The sequence below is a fragment of the Callospermophilus lateralis genome, chromosome 7, assembly GCF_048772815.1.
Source record: "Callospermophilus lateralis isolate mCalLat2 chromosome 7, mCalLat2.hap1, whole genome shotgun sequence".
Taxonomy (NCBI): Eukaryota; Metazoa; Chordata; class Mammalia; order Rodentia; family Sciuridae; genus Callospermophilus; species Callospermophilus lateralis.
Window position 1 is genome coordinate 17,301,923 of NC_135311.1, and position 13,398 is coordinate 17,315,320.

Genomic DNA, 13,398 nt, shown 5'->3' on the forward strand with positions numbered 1-13,398 from the left:
GCAAGAATCAAGATTCTGCCAGCCCTTGCACAAACTTCTTGCTCTTCCTTCTCTGCCCTGCTGTCTAAATCTGATCATTGTCTCAGACAGTAGACATAGCCACTAAGATGGATAAGGTCTCTAGTGCACTGATTTTATTAGGCCTAGAGACAGAGATCTCAGGATTGGTATGCTAGTGGCTTCTAGCACTAAATGCTCACCCCACAATCTCTTTCCTTTGTACTCTTTTTTCCTCCTCCCCTCTCTCTGATTGTCTCAAGCAGGCAAGGGGTGTGCATCCCCAACTGAGGAAACAGCTAGGTCTTTGGCTGTAAAGATTCAAAGACAGCAGAAAGACAAGAATGAGCTTCTACCCACTTCAGCTTCTCCACCCTCTCCATAGCTCATGCCCACTCCATCAGCCACCCGCCTATTCTTCCTTTTACCATGGAAACATTCATCACTAGAGTCCCTGGTAGACTGAGCTGGGCTATGAATTCTTTTAATAAATAGTTACATACATAGGAGGATTCTGTGTTCCAATCCAGTGAGTGGAAAGGTAATAATAGACTCAGAAATACTCCCAAGCATTTCTTCATTTTCCTCCTTTGAGTCTCTGCCTCTCACCTGCTCAGCAGTAGCCCTGGCTTGAATAGGGGAGAAAAGGAGGTGACATGCCTGCCAACCTCAGAGCAGGGATGAGTGAGTGGGGGGTGGTTGGATTATGCGGACTTCAGATCTGGGAGCTGGGAAGACAATCACAGATAGTGCAGCCTAGTGGGCCTAGGAGTCACCTGCATGGCCTTTCTCAATTCTCTTTTGCTTTGACAGTTGAAATTGTTGTGTGGTTACTTCAATTATGAGGAAATAATTGTACCCTCGAACAGACTACGTCCCCTAGATCATAAATCTGCATAGCAATCTAAGAAGAAATAAAAAGGACTTGATTATAGAAAGTTTTTCTTTGGCAGAATCACATTCCTATTTCTTAGAGGCAAAAGCAATGGGAAGGTCTTGGAGCCCCACCTTGCAGTCAGGCTGGGAGAAGGCAGCTGCTTCCTCTACTGGCACAGCAGCCAGTAAACATGCAGACTCTGCTACCCTAATTTGAAAACACTCCTTATCACCTCAGCAGTCCAAGACCACCCGCTGAGTGCTGGCTGAAAGAAGGGTTCTGGGAAGAAAGGACCACTATACTCTTCCTTGTCAAAGAAGAAAACATCAAAAACAATGAATTATTCCTCTGAAGCATTAGAAAGGATAGTCCATATAAAAGATAAATCTGTTAATAGTGAGATTTCAGATGAGATGATAGGCAAGTGGCAAAGGATCATCTTTTGGAAGAATAGAGTTAGTTTTAGCAAAATAGCAACTACCAGTTCCTAAAAGGTTCCGAGTAGGTTGCCGCTGGGGAAAGAAAAGTACCAGATTCTTGGATAAAGAAAATAGATAAATTCAGATTGCCAGACTGATGTGAGCCAGAGAAGCCTGCTGAGTTAAATGCCAAATACGTCAAGGATACATGGATGAAAACATCCCCTCAAAGTAGGTCTCATTTTTTTTTCTAAGACACATACCAAGAGATAAAAGAAAATATGGCCCACCTTCCCTTCTTAATGTATTTACATTTCCAGGAGAAATAATGCCTCATGATAGTAAAAGTAAGGATGAGCAACTTGAAAAGCCAAAAAATAATAGTAGATACATCAAAATAAAGTAAAATTTGTCATTCTGTAAATATACTAAAAATATTTAAAATATATTTTACACCAATGAAAACTCAAAACCAAAAAAAAAAAAGCTAATAAAATAAAATTGAAAAAAAAATATTTTAAAGTAATTCCAATTGAAAAGCATGGCCACCTTAACAGTCTTGGTGATGTAATAATAGTACAGCACTCTCCCTGGAATTGCTGAAATGCCAAAGATCTGCATGTACACATTGGGATCCTCATGACATTGCTAAGAATTGACAAGTAGTCACCTTTCTTACTACAAGGAGGTTTGGGCTGGAGGTATAGCTCAGTGGTAGAACACTTGCCTAGAATATGTGAGGCCCTGGGTTCAATCCCTAGTACCACAAAAAATAAAAAGAGAAAGAGCACTAGACTCTAGGTTAACTCTAGAACTGTGATGATTTTCACGAATGCATTTGAAATTTCAATTATCCTTAATGATTCACTGAGTAGTTACATCATTCAGCAAAACTTTATTAAAACAAATTGTGTACAAAAACTCGTTTTCGGGGCTGAGAAACCAGCACTGAACAAAACAGATAAAATTCTTTGTTAACATGGAGCATGCATTTCAGCAGGAGTGGGGAGTAGAAACAGACAGTACTAAACTAAATAAAAAATACAGTATGAGAAGATGAAAGGTTCTGTAATGAAAATATAAGGCCAAGACAGGGTGCAGGAAATAGAAATGTGCTGGGGTATGTATGGAATAGCTTATGACAACCAAATGAGAAGAGAATTTATGCTATTCACATTCTATAAACACATGGGAGATTCAGGTATAACTTGACCAATGGCTCAATAGAATCCCCAGGATAGGATTTGTTTTTTGTTTTTCAAAGAAAGTAAAATTGTGTGTGGGGGGGGGGGGGGGGCTAATTAGGATTGTAAACAGAAAAAAACAGATTCAAGTAGGTTGAAAATGTGCTGAAGTTTCACAAAATAGCAGATGGATATATAGCTTTAAACCACAGGAGCATTGGAAATTACATCTCTAAAATGTTTTTTTCCTGGTGCATTATAATTATACATAATAGTGGGATGCATTGTGACATATTTTAAATGCACATAACATAATTTGGCCAATTCCATTCCCCAGTACCTCCCCTTTCCCTCATCTCCTCCCTTCCCTGGTCCCTTTCCTCTATTCAACTAGTTTTCCTTCTATTTTCAAAAGATTCCTTCATACCCACTTCCCTCTTTTTTCTCCCTAGCTTCCACATAATGAGAAAAAAACATACGACACTCGACTTTCTGAGTCTGGCTACCTTTTTAAAATTTTATTTTTATTTACTTACTTTATATGTTTTTTATTCAAATTTGTTATACATGACAGCAGAATGCATTACAATTCATATTACATATATACAGCACAAATTTCCATATCTCTGGTTGTATACAAAGTATATATTCACACCATTCGTGTCTTCATACATGTGCTTAGTTAGAGTAATGCTGTCCATCTCATTCTACCATCTTTTTTACTCCCGTGCCTCCTTCCTTCCCCTCCCACCCCTTTGCCCTATCTAGAGTTCGTCTGGCTACTTTTTCTTAGCATAATGCTGTCGAGTTCAAGGATAAAGTTTTCTCTGTTCATTTTTTGGTCATTTTTTTCTGGGAATTAGCTTCATTATCAGACTCCATCTAGTTGCAAGATGGCTATAGCCATCCCTATAGATCCAGCGCTCAGCCCTACCAGAAGAGAGGTCTTCATCCCTCACACAAAAGCCTCCAAATGAAGTCTCATTCGCCAGGAATAGCCTGACCTGAGTTATGTGTCATTCCCCCAACCAATCGCCACAGCCAGGAGGACAGAATGTGATGATTAAGTTGGCCAAGTTATACCATGCCAGGGACCAAAAGGGAGTTCTCCTTCAAAGAATAGCCTGACAGTTACAAGAAACAGCTCCCTGGGAGACATCTCCTGAGACATCCTACGGCCATCTGTCTTCCTGAAGCATCCTGCGTTATCTCACTTTGTGAAGACTTCTAGCAACTGCTGATAAGAGAGCTTCCCCATCCCCAGCCCATAAATACCCCTGTGTGAACAATAAAAGTTTGCAGCTTGATCAGAACTACTGTCTTGCTGTCTCCGTTTGTGTCTCTTGTCCCTTCATTCCTCCCCATCTAGGTTCGCTGCCCACGTTGATGTGTCCTGCCGGTCGGGACAATACCACATGTAACTCCTCTACAGCTCAGGAATTTACTCCGCTTTCCTGGAAAGAGAGGACCACTCCTAGCCCACATGATGACTTGGTAGAAACTGAAAAGGGATCACTCCTTATTTTCATGGGAAAAAAACAAACCCATGGGCTCATATGACCAAAGCAGACTGGATTTTAGCCACCATTTGTCCTCTTAGCCGTGTATTCTTGTATTGTGCACAAACTCCACAGCCCTATTCTGGGACTTTGCTGACATACATGGGCTGAGAGTGGGTCAGAGTGATTCTTTACCCAAATAGCCAAGAGTCCTTTGAGAAATTCTATCCTAGGTTTCCACTACAAGACCTGAGACTTGGGAGTCTAAACTAAAACTGGAGAAGCACCTGATGTGAGAAAGGGAAAATTCAGGTAGGTGTGATTTCATGAGATGGGTCCAGTTACGTAAGATTCCCATCTCAACCCGCGGGAGTGAATTACAGTAGGAAGAACAGAGGGTTGGGAGCTAAGCTACTCTGGATCTGTCTGACATCCCCAAACTGGTTGTGTGACCTAGAGCTTCATTTCTCAATATTTGTCTTCTTTTCTCAGGGATTTGTGCATTAAATTAGTTAAGATATGAGAAGAGTTTGGAATGAGGACAAACATTATTGGAAGTCACAGGAGCCGTCATAATTAGCTGCTAGACCACAGTAGCTGCCGAACTATAATCAAGCCCCCTCTACTGGAGTATGGGAGGACTGCAACAGGAAAACTGTGGGTTCCAGCAGGCTCTGTGGACAGAGGGGGCAGTATAGACACAAGACAGCCGAAGAAAGTGAAGACTGAGCATTGTCTCAAAAGTACAATGAGCACTTCCACCAGATTTATTTATGTGAAGTCTTTGTAGCCATTGAATCAATAAGTACAAAGTAAACTGATCACATCAAGACAGTCACAAACCATTGATTTTTAAATTAAAAATGAGTGAAAATTTGTGTGTGATCTCAGGTGACATTTCTTAGGACACAAAAAGCACAAGGCATAAAAGAAAAAAAAACACTGATAAATTTGGCTTCGAAATGTAAATCTATGCTCTTAAAATACACTGTGAAAAATCGGAAAGACAAGCTGGAGAATGGGTGGAAACAGTTGTACCACACATGTCTGGTAAAGGACTGTGACCAACAAGGGAAAAAAACAAAACAAAACAAAAAAAAACTTCAGGTTTAAATCTATCTATTGACAAAAGCCCACCCTGATCATGTTGTGTACCTCTCATCCTCATCCCTTGTCAGAATAATTGTTTTGTTTTTATTAGTGCATTATAGTTACACATAATTGGGGGGATTGTTTTGGCACAATCATATCTGCATGGGATAAAATTTGCTGTACTTCAGTCCTAAGGACTTCCCTCATCAGAACTCATTATTTTCCATCCAAGCCCTGCCCTCCTGTGCACTCTCTGTGGTTAGGAGTTACTTCCTGAGAAGAGGCCACTTAGGTAAGACTCCAGCCAGGGCCTACTGCAGTTTATTACAGTAGGAGGAGCAAAGGGTTTGGAGTTAAGCTGTTCTGGATCTGACAGCCCCAGACTAGCTGAGTGACCCTGTACCTACTTTCTTAACCAAAATACCAAGGCACTTAACCCTGGCAACTTTTCAAAGAGCCCCCGTGAAGTGAAGTAAGAAACCTATGGATTAATCACTCTTCCTCCTTTAAAACACATCATGACTTGTAGCGGAAATCCCCAGAACTCCTCCAACTGCTATTGGCAATGAAGTGCCCCACCACCTCTAGGCACCTATCCTGCTTCTGCTAGCCTCTTTCTCCTAGCTGCTAGAGCACACGGCCTCTGCCTATTTAATTGCCATTTCTGATATGTGACTCTTTCCCAAACCTCAGTTTCATTATCTGTAAAATGAGGTCCTTGATCTAAACTCCAGCACTTACAGGGTCTTAGGTGTGAATAAGTGCAGTGCTCTGGTGTCAGGTAATTAGGATTGGGAAGCTAGCATTAAAATTTATTTCTTTCAACTAGGTGTGATCCAAACTAAGTGGGTGTGTTGCACTTTGCCCCTGAGGGTAAGTTGATAACCCTGGAATGAACAATCCCTCTGGCTCCAATGCTCTCTTGTTCATTTGTATCATGAACATGTCATAGCATTCCCTGTCCAGGATCAGTCTCTGAAGTCATCGGGAACTTTTATAAAAGTAACCGTGACCCTAAAATAAAAGAACATACACCTTAATGAAGGATTGATATGTTTTATTAAAGTCAGTGAATCCAGGCTATGTTGCAAACAACACAGCACAGGTGAACAGATTATGAAAGTAGAAGTTTATGACCAGGCTTAGGGCCCTACCCTGCAGCCTGAGGGCCCCATGCAGGCAATTGGAAAGGAAGATTTAGGGATAAAGTTCAGGAAAAAAGGAAGCTGAGGTGGAAGCCTAGATTTGAGAGTATTGCTTTGAATTTAAGGCTGTTTAAGATTCTAGAATATAGTGCTACACCACAGTAAATACATAGTAAATACCTGATTGATTGCATCTAATTAAAAACCATTATTGCTTCAAAAATTTCCGAGGATGACACTCAGACAAGGAACAGGTCTAGAATCTAATAACCTAGAATGGTATGTTATAGGTAATGTATAGATTTTCTTTGAAACACAATTTTTTTCTACATTAATAATTAAAATGAAATCATTACACCTATGAGTAATTATTGCAAAGAAAAGAGGAAGGCTGGGGATATAATTCAGTTGATAGAGTGCTTGTCCCACACTCACAAAGCCCTGGATTCAATCCCCAGCACCACAAAAAAAAAAAAAAAAAAAAAAAAAAAAAAGTGAAGAAGAGATTATTAACCTAGAGGGTAAAAAAAAAAGTCTATCCCAAGAGGAATTGCTTAAGGAGGAAACAAGGAAAAATCAGAAAAATAATTCCACATTCAAATAAATTACAGATAATATGGTAAGCACTCCATGACTAACTCTCAAAAAGAGATTAAAAGAGAAATACAAGAGAATTTTAGGAAAAAAAGAAAGAAAGAAAGTGCTATAGTTTGGTCCTTAAATGTTCCCCAAAGGCCCGTGTGTTTGGAAGCTTGAACCTTAGTGTGATCCTTTTTGGAAGATGATATAACATTTAAAAGGTGAGGCCTAGTGGGAAATCTTCAGTTTATTAAGGGTATGCCCTCCAAGGGGATTATGGGCCCTCAGTCTCTTCTTCTTTCTCTTTTCTTTTTGCTACCCAACCATGAGGTAACAGTTTTACCCTGCCTTATGCTCCTACCATGATATGCCACCAAAGGCTCAAAGCTTTGGGGGTTCAATCAATCATGCACTAAAACCGTGAATTAAAGTAAACCTTTTCTTTTTGTAAATTTTTTTCTTAGATATTTGTTTTAGTAATGGAAAGTGACTCACACAGAATGAATGTAGCACTAAGATGAGAGCTAGAGTAGCAACGATTAAAAGGAGAAAAATATTTCTAAGAAAATGACGTAGCATGGTGACTTGGCTAGAAGAAATCACATAAAGAAAAGAAAAATATCCTCACATATTTAAGTGTTAGAGAAAAGGTGACAGGTATGGAAAACATAAAAGAATAAATGTGTGATTTTTTTTGTTCCTGAAGAAGAGACCAGAACATACAGAATAGCAAAAAAAAAAAAAAAAAAAAAAAAAAAATTCAAAGATAAACTATAAGAAAATTTGAACTCCAGAATAGAATCTGCTCACTGAAAAGACACAAATGTTCTCTTGAAAAGATGACCCAATTTTTACTTCTCAGGTCTGAGGATTAAAAAAAAAATCCCAGTGGATATGTAGGCAAAAATAAAGTCAAATGTATAAAATATACTGCTAATCTCCAACTTCTTGACAGCAATGCTCAATATCAAAATTCAGTGAAGTGAAAATGCCTGTAGTCCAGACATTCAGGAGGCGAAGTCAGCAGGATCACTTGAGCCCAGGGGTTGGAGTCCAGTCTGGGCAAGGTAGTGAGACCCTATATATATAAAAAAAAAAAAAAAATCAGTGAAGTAACACTTAAAAACTTGTGAAGGAAAGAAATATAGCCAATAGTTGAATACACAAAGTAAAAAGGTACTAAATACTGAAGCATGCAAGATCTCAGGAGATCCAGACCCTATGAGCCTCTTTCCTGGAAAGAATATCCAGTGATGAAATATAAACAATCAAAAGAGAAAACAAAATAAAAAGCTCATCAATGGAAAAAAAAACATAATTCAAAATAACAGTAGTGATTAATTAAAATCAAGATTGTCACTCTTGGTACTCATTGACTCCATAAAACAAGCCTGAGCAACTATGTGAATTATGGTAATGGAATGGTATGCAAGTGTTTTTAACCTCAACAACATGAAAAACATTAATATAATATTAGAAATATGAAGGGGAGGAAATGAAGTACAAATGTATGAATTATCTCATTTTTTTAGTAAGGAGCTAATAGGTACTCTCTAGAATTGAAATGTGTATTTATTACAATAAAAGTTGTTAGGGTTCTCAAGATTGTTTTTAAATGATTCTTCAGATAGTAATATTTTCTATCAGAAAGAACATTTATCCAAACTTGAATTCCTTTAATTTCACTCTGCAGTTATTTCTTTTCTATAAAAACCAAACTTGACACTTTTGTTTAAAATGTTGTATCTGGTATAATCTCATTTCTGTAAAATTATTTCCCTCCCCTTCCACTTGCATGTATGTAGAGAGATATTTAAAACCATGCTCATCATTAGCAATGTTTATTTTTGCAGTAGTGGGATTGAAGTACACTTTTTAAAATTTACTTTCTTTGTATTTTTTTTAGAATTAATTTTTATAACATGCTCATCTTTCTTTCCAAAAAAGGTAAAGCTTTTAGACTTTAATTTTAAAACATTTTAAAACTTGAATTATGTTCAGATTTTATATAGAGAAAAAATTTTGTAGATCTCCAGTATATGAGAAAATCATCTTCTTATGTTAAAAATAGGCAATCATGAAACTAGAAATATATCCTTGATGCTTGTGGCTCTTATAAAACCAAAAAATGACACAGTAAATAGAAATAAACTACATTTCTAGTAATTTCAAAATCACATCAATTTGACTTACAGGATGTGAGTTTGTTGTAACTAAACTTGGCTTATGAAAGGAGCCTGGAATGTCTTGCTCTGGTTCAGGTTCTCTTGGAGTTCAACAATCACTCTGGCTCAAATATCAGTTTATTTTTCTCTATCCAGACCACGTGGGGTTTTCATTCTCCATGACCTCTACATCACGACACTTGGGAAGTGAACTCATAATTCAAGTAGGTACATCACTTGGCGCCAGGGAGTCTTATCATAAATGCAAAACAGCATGAAAAATCTCTGGAAATTACTCAGAAAGTAATCAAAGTAACCAAAATAATCTAGAAATTTCCTTTGTTTTCCCCCACACATTATCAGCAAAATGAAAATATACTTAAAAAGGGGCGGGGGGGGGCACATTGGGAGACAATGCACAACTTTGTTACATTGATTAGCATGATGGTTTTTCTTTAAACACATCAAGTTGTACATATAAAAAATATATAGTAGTTTATGTCAATAATACCTCCAGCACTTTTTAAACATAATTTTTAAGATTATTTTTCCCCAGAAAATCGGCAGCAAACACAAAATATTCCTACAGAACACAAGGTTTTGCAAAACACCATTCGGTGTTTTAGGTTTGGAAGACAAGTCTCCATATTCTCTTCTTTCATGTCCATAGACAAGGAAAAAGAATGAATTTTGTAGTCAAACACACTTGGGTCCCAATCCCAGCTTTACCAACTGATGTCTGTGTGACTTTAAACAATCTTTCTTTCCTATCTGGAAAATGCAAAAATATATGACTTTGTAAGGGGTCATCAAATAGATTTAATGAACTTGTTTGTCAAGGCAGGTATTCAATGGGAACACGGTGACACCAACTGTGCCCAGTTCAAGAGAACAAATCTGAAGGCTGTCCTCAAGGGTATGTTGCTCCAGGCAGTCTTTGTTCTAGGATAAGAATTTAACAGAAAGTTCTGAGACTTGATTAAAATTCCTGAGTCTCATTATGAAAAGTTGTTGCAGGAAAGAAGTGACTCTGCATCAGCAGCTCCAGCGCAGGGATAGTAGCTGCGCTCCAGAGAGTGGAGAATGGCTTCAGCCCAGCTTGTGACTGAGTCTGCCAGCTCCAGGAAAGTCGCTCTCTCAACACAGTGGTTGGGCTTCAGGTTCCTGGTAGAGCATGAGTAGGGAACCTGAGAGAGTGGTGAGCTTAGAGCCCACCCATGAGCCACCCTTGGCCAAGTCCCCTTCCCCAGAAGTGAACCCAGAACGTCAACTGAATATGCCTAGCCATCCTCTTATAGGCTGAACAATAGTGAGACCAAGAGCAATGGCAGCAATAATCCAGAATTTAGCAGAGAGCTGCCCTGGGAAGGATTCACATGCAGGGGTGATGAGGAGGCTCAGAAGTACTGCACATCTGGGGAAAAAACTGTGGACTGTGATGAGATGAAGTTTACAGGAACCTACTGGGAGAACATTTTATTTTGTTATTGTTTTTTAATATTTTATTTACATTTAGTTTTTGGCAGACACAACATCTTTGTTTGTATGTGGTGCTGAGGATCAAACCCGGGCCGCACCCATGCCAGGCGAGCGCGCTACTGCTTGAGCCACATCCCCAGTCCCAGGGAGACCATTTTAAATTGAGAGAAATATAAAATGGTTTGCAAAATTATTCACAGAAAAGGCTAATAAAACTTTATTAGGATTTTTTAAAAATTTCTGGTATGGTAATAGAGGTGAAAAATAACTAGAAAGTGATTTTTTTAAGATCCTAACTTCATCCAATTTTTTTTTTTAAAGATGAATACTCTTCTTGGGACATGAATACATATAATTGTGGCCTGAGCTGCAAAAGCATGCCTTTTGCCCAAACTGGGGACAACCAACAGACATGGGAGCTGGCAGGTGGACAGTCAGGATAAAAATTCACTCAACTGAATGGAAATGCTGAGATGAAAGAAGAATGACCCCATCATCCCACCAAACCCCAGGAAAGATATCCTTGCAACTTGATTGGAAAGAGCGCTGAAATGTTAGAGAAAGCAGATTATCAGGGAGAACGAGAAGAGACAAACACAGTTCAGCCTCCGCAGCTGGAGGGCAGTTTTTGGAAACCCATCATGCAGAGCTGCCAAATAATCCTGTTAAGTTTCTCATAGCAAAAATGAGAACCTTTCAGCCTTACAGTATTTTGGAGGATTGCCTGAATTCATGATATAAATCTTTGACATACATGTTCAGTAAGGAAAGAAATTCATGTCCTCTATTCCAACACAGCTGACTTTTGCAACGAGCCTGGAACCAGATCTTGTGAACCTTGACCTGGTCATGTCAATGAGAAAATCGGGCTCTGCTGGATCAAGCCCTCCAGAAGGAATTTATGGAGGCATTATCAAAGAAACTTGCCTTCACCAGAGAACTGTTGGGCCATCTGGATATTCACTTTTAGTGAAAACAATTCAAGAGGAATAAGAAAGCACAGCAGTATTGGCTGTCCTCAGATGATAAAAAAGAAATGGCTTACCTGGGTCCTCTTGCTCAAGGTCTCATGAGGCTGCAACCATGATGTTAGCAGGGCTGCGTTCTCATCTGGAGCTTGACATAAAAAGAATCCACTTCCAGAATTACTCTGGTTGTTGCCAGAATTTCTTTCCTTGTGGTTGCAGGCCTGAGGTCCCTGTTTTCTTGCTAGAGATCAGACCCAGCTTCTAGAGGACAACGGCAGTTTTGTCCTATGATCTTCTCAGGTGTCTCAAACACGGCAGTCTGCTTCTTTCCAAGCAGCAGTCATCTTTCCCTGGTCTACTGTATGGAACGTAATCCCAGGAGTGACCAGCTTATCAATTCTGCCATATTCAGTTGGATAGAAGGAAGTCACAAGTTCCATACATACATACATACATACTCAGGGGAGGGTTTATGCAAAGGCGACTCCTTGGGAATCACCCCAGGGGATGTCTGTCACACACTAATATACTTTATTGTATGTGTGTGTGTGTGTGTGTGTGTGTGTGCACATTGGCATGTGTGTGTTATAGGTGAGGTAGTTCACCACTTTTAGTTTTCTAGTTCCCAGATTTGATTCAGTCTCCATAACAGAGATGTTCAAGTGGAGCAGTTCTATTTGGGAGATGATCTAGGAGACATCTTCAAGGGATATAGGGGATTGGAGAATTGAGATAGGGAAAGAAGGGCAACCCATAAAAGATTTCAACAAATTACAAATGATGGGCAACCTGAGCTTGAATTCCTCTGGGGAGCTCAGGAGCCCACATAATACAAGTTCCCTAGAGTATTATCCAGGGGCAAAGGAGCTGAGGTATTTACTGGCTTTTTGACTTTTTATTGAGGCAGGACTGAGAGGATCCAAAGCCCAGACAGATACTTCACACTCATGATGTCATAGATGTTATCACTAGACATGCACCCTTCATGCACCCTTTGGACTTAATGTCTAACTTCCCTGAGAGAAGGAAAGGAAGGAGCAGGAGGAAGTTTGGACTATAAATTAGTGGAATCTTGTCTAATCCATACCTTGAGGAGAGGATTCGTGAATCCAAAATTATGAATGTTTGCAAATGTGCTTTTCAGGTGAGGATGTGATGAGATGAAGAACATTTTGTTCACGAAAACTGTGAAAAAGCATAGGACAGAAGGTCAGGCAAGGTTGCTGTCTAAGAGATAATCAGAAGACCAGCCCCCTCTGGGGAGCTACACAGGATGGCGCTGGTGGTGTGTGTGTAGCAGGAGCAGAGAAGCCAGAGAAGGCTTCTGAGTACAAGGTAGGAGAGATGCTCAGGGAGCTCAGGAGGGACTTTAGGAAGGGCAACAATGTCTGATAAAGTTTCTTTGACTTTTTTTTTTGTGTGTGTGTGTGGGGGGGTACACTGGGCACTCGACCACTGAGCCACATCCCCAGCCCTAGTTGGTATTTTATTTAGAGACAGGGTCTCACTGAGTTGCTTAGTGCCTCCCTTTTGTCAAGGCAGGCTTTGCACTCACCATCCTCCTGCCTCAGCCTCCTGAGGTGCTGGTATTACAGGCATGTGCCACCACGCCTGGCTTTTTGACTTTTTATTGAGGTATATGATATACAAACAAAAGTGCACTTGTATAAAAAAAAAAATTCACCCCTGGTACATTTTCACCAATAGAACACACCTACATGCCGCAGTCCGGCTGCAGCAGAATAGCCAGGGGGGTGATGAATGACTTGTGTACCTTGATGCAGCAGGAGTGGAAGCCGTTTATTGTAGAATCTGAGCGATATTTATACATTTTACACAGCTTATCTAATTAGCATAAAATAGATACAGCAGTCAACCAATAAGGAATCTCCACACTTAATGGCTTGCTTTTGTTACTTCACAAACCACACCCTCTGGCATTTTGCCAGGCTCCATCCAGACTTGTTTACAGACTCTAACATTTCTCTGGCAAA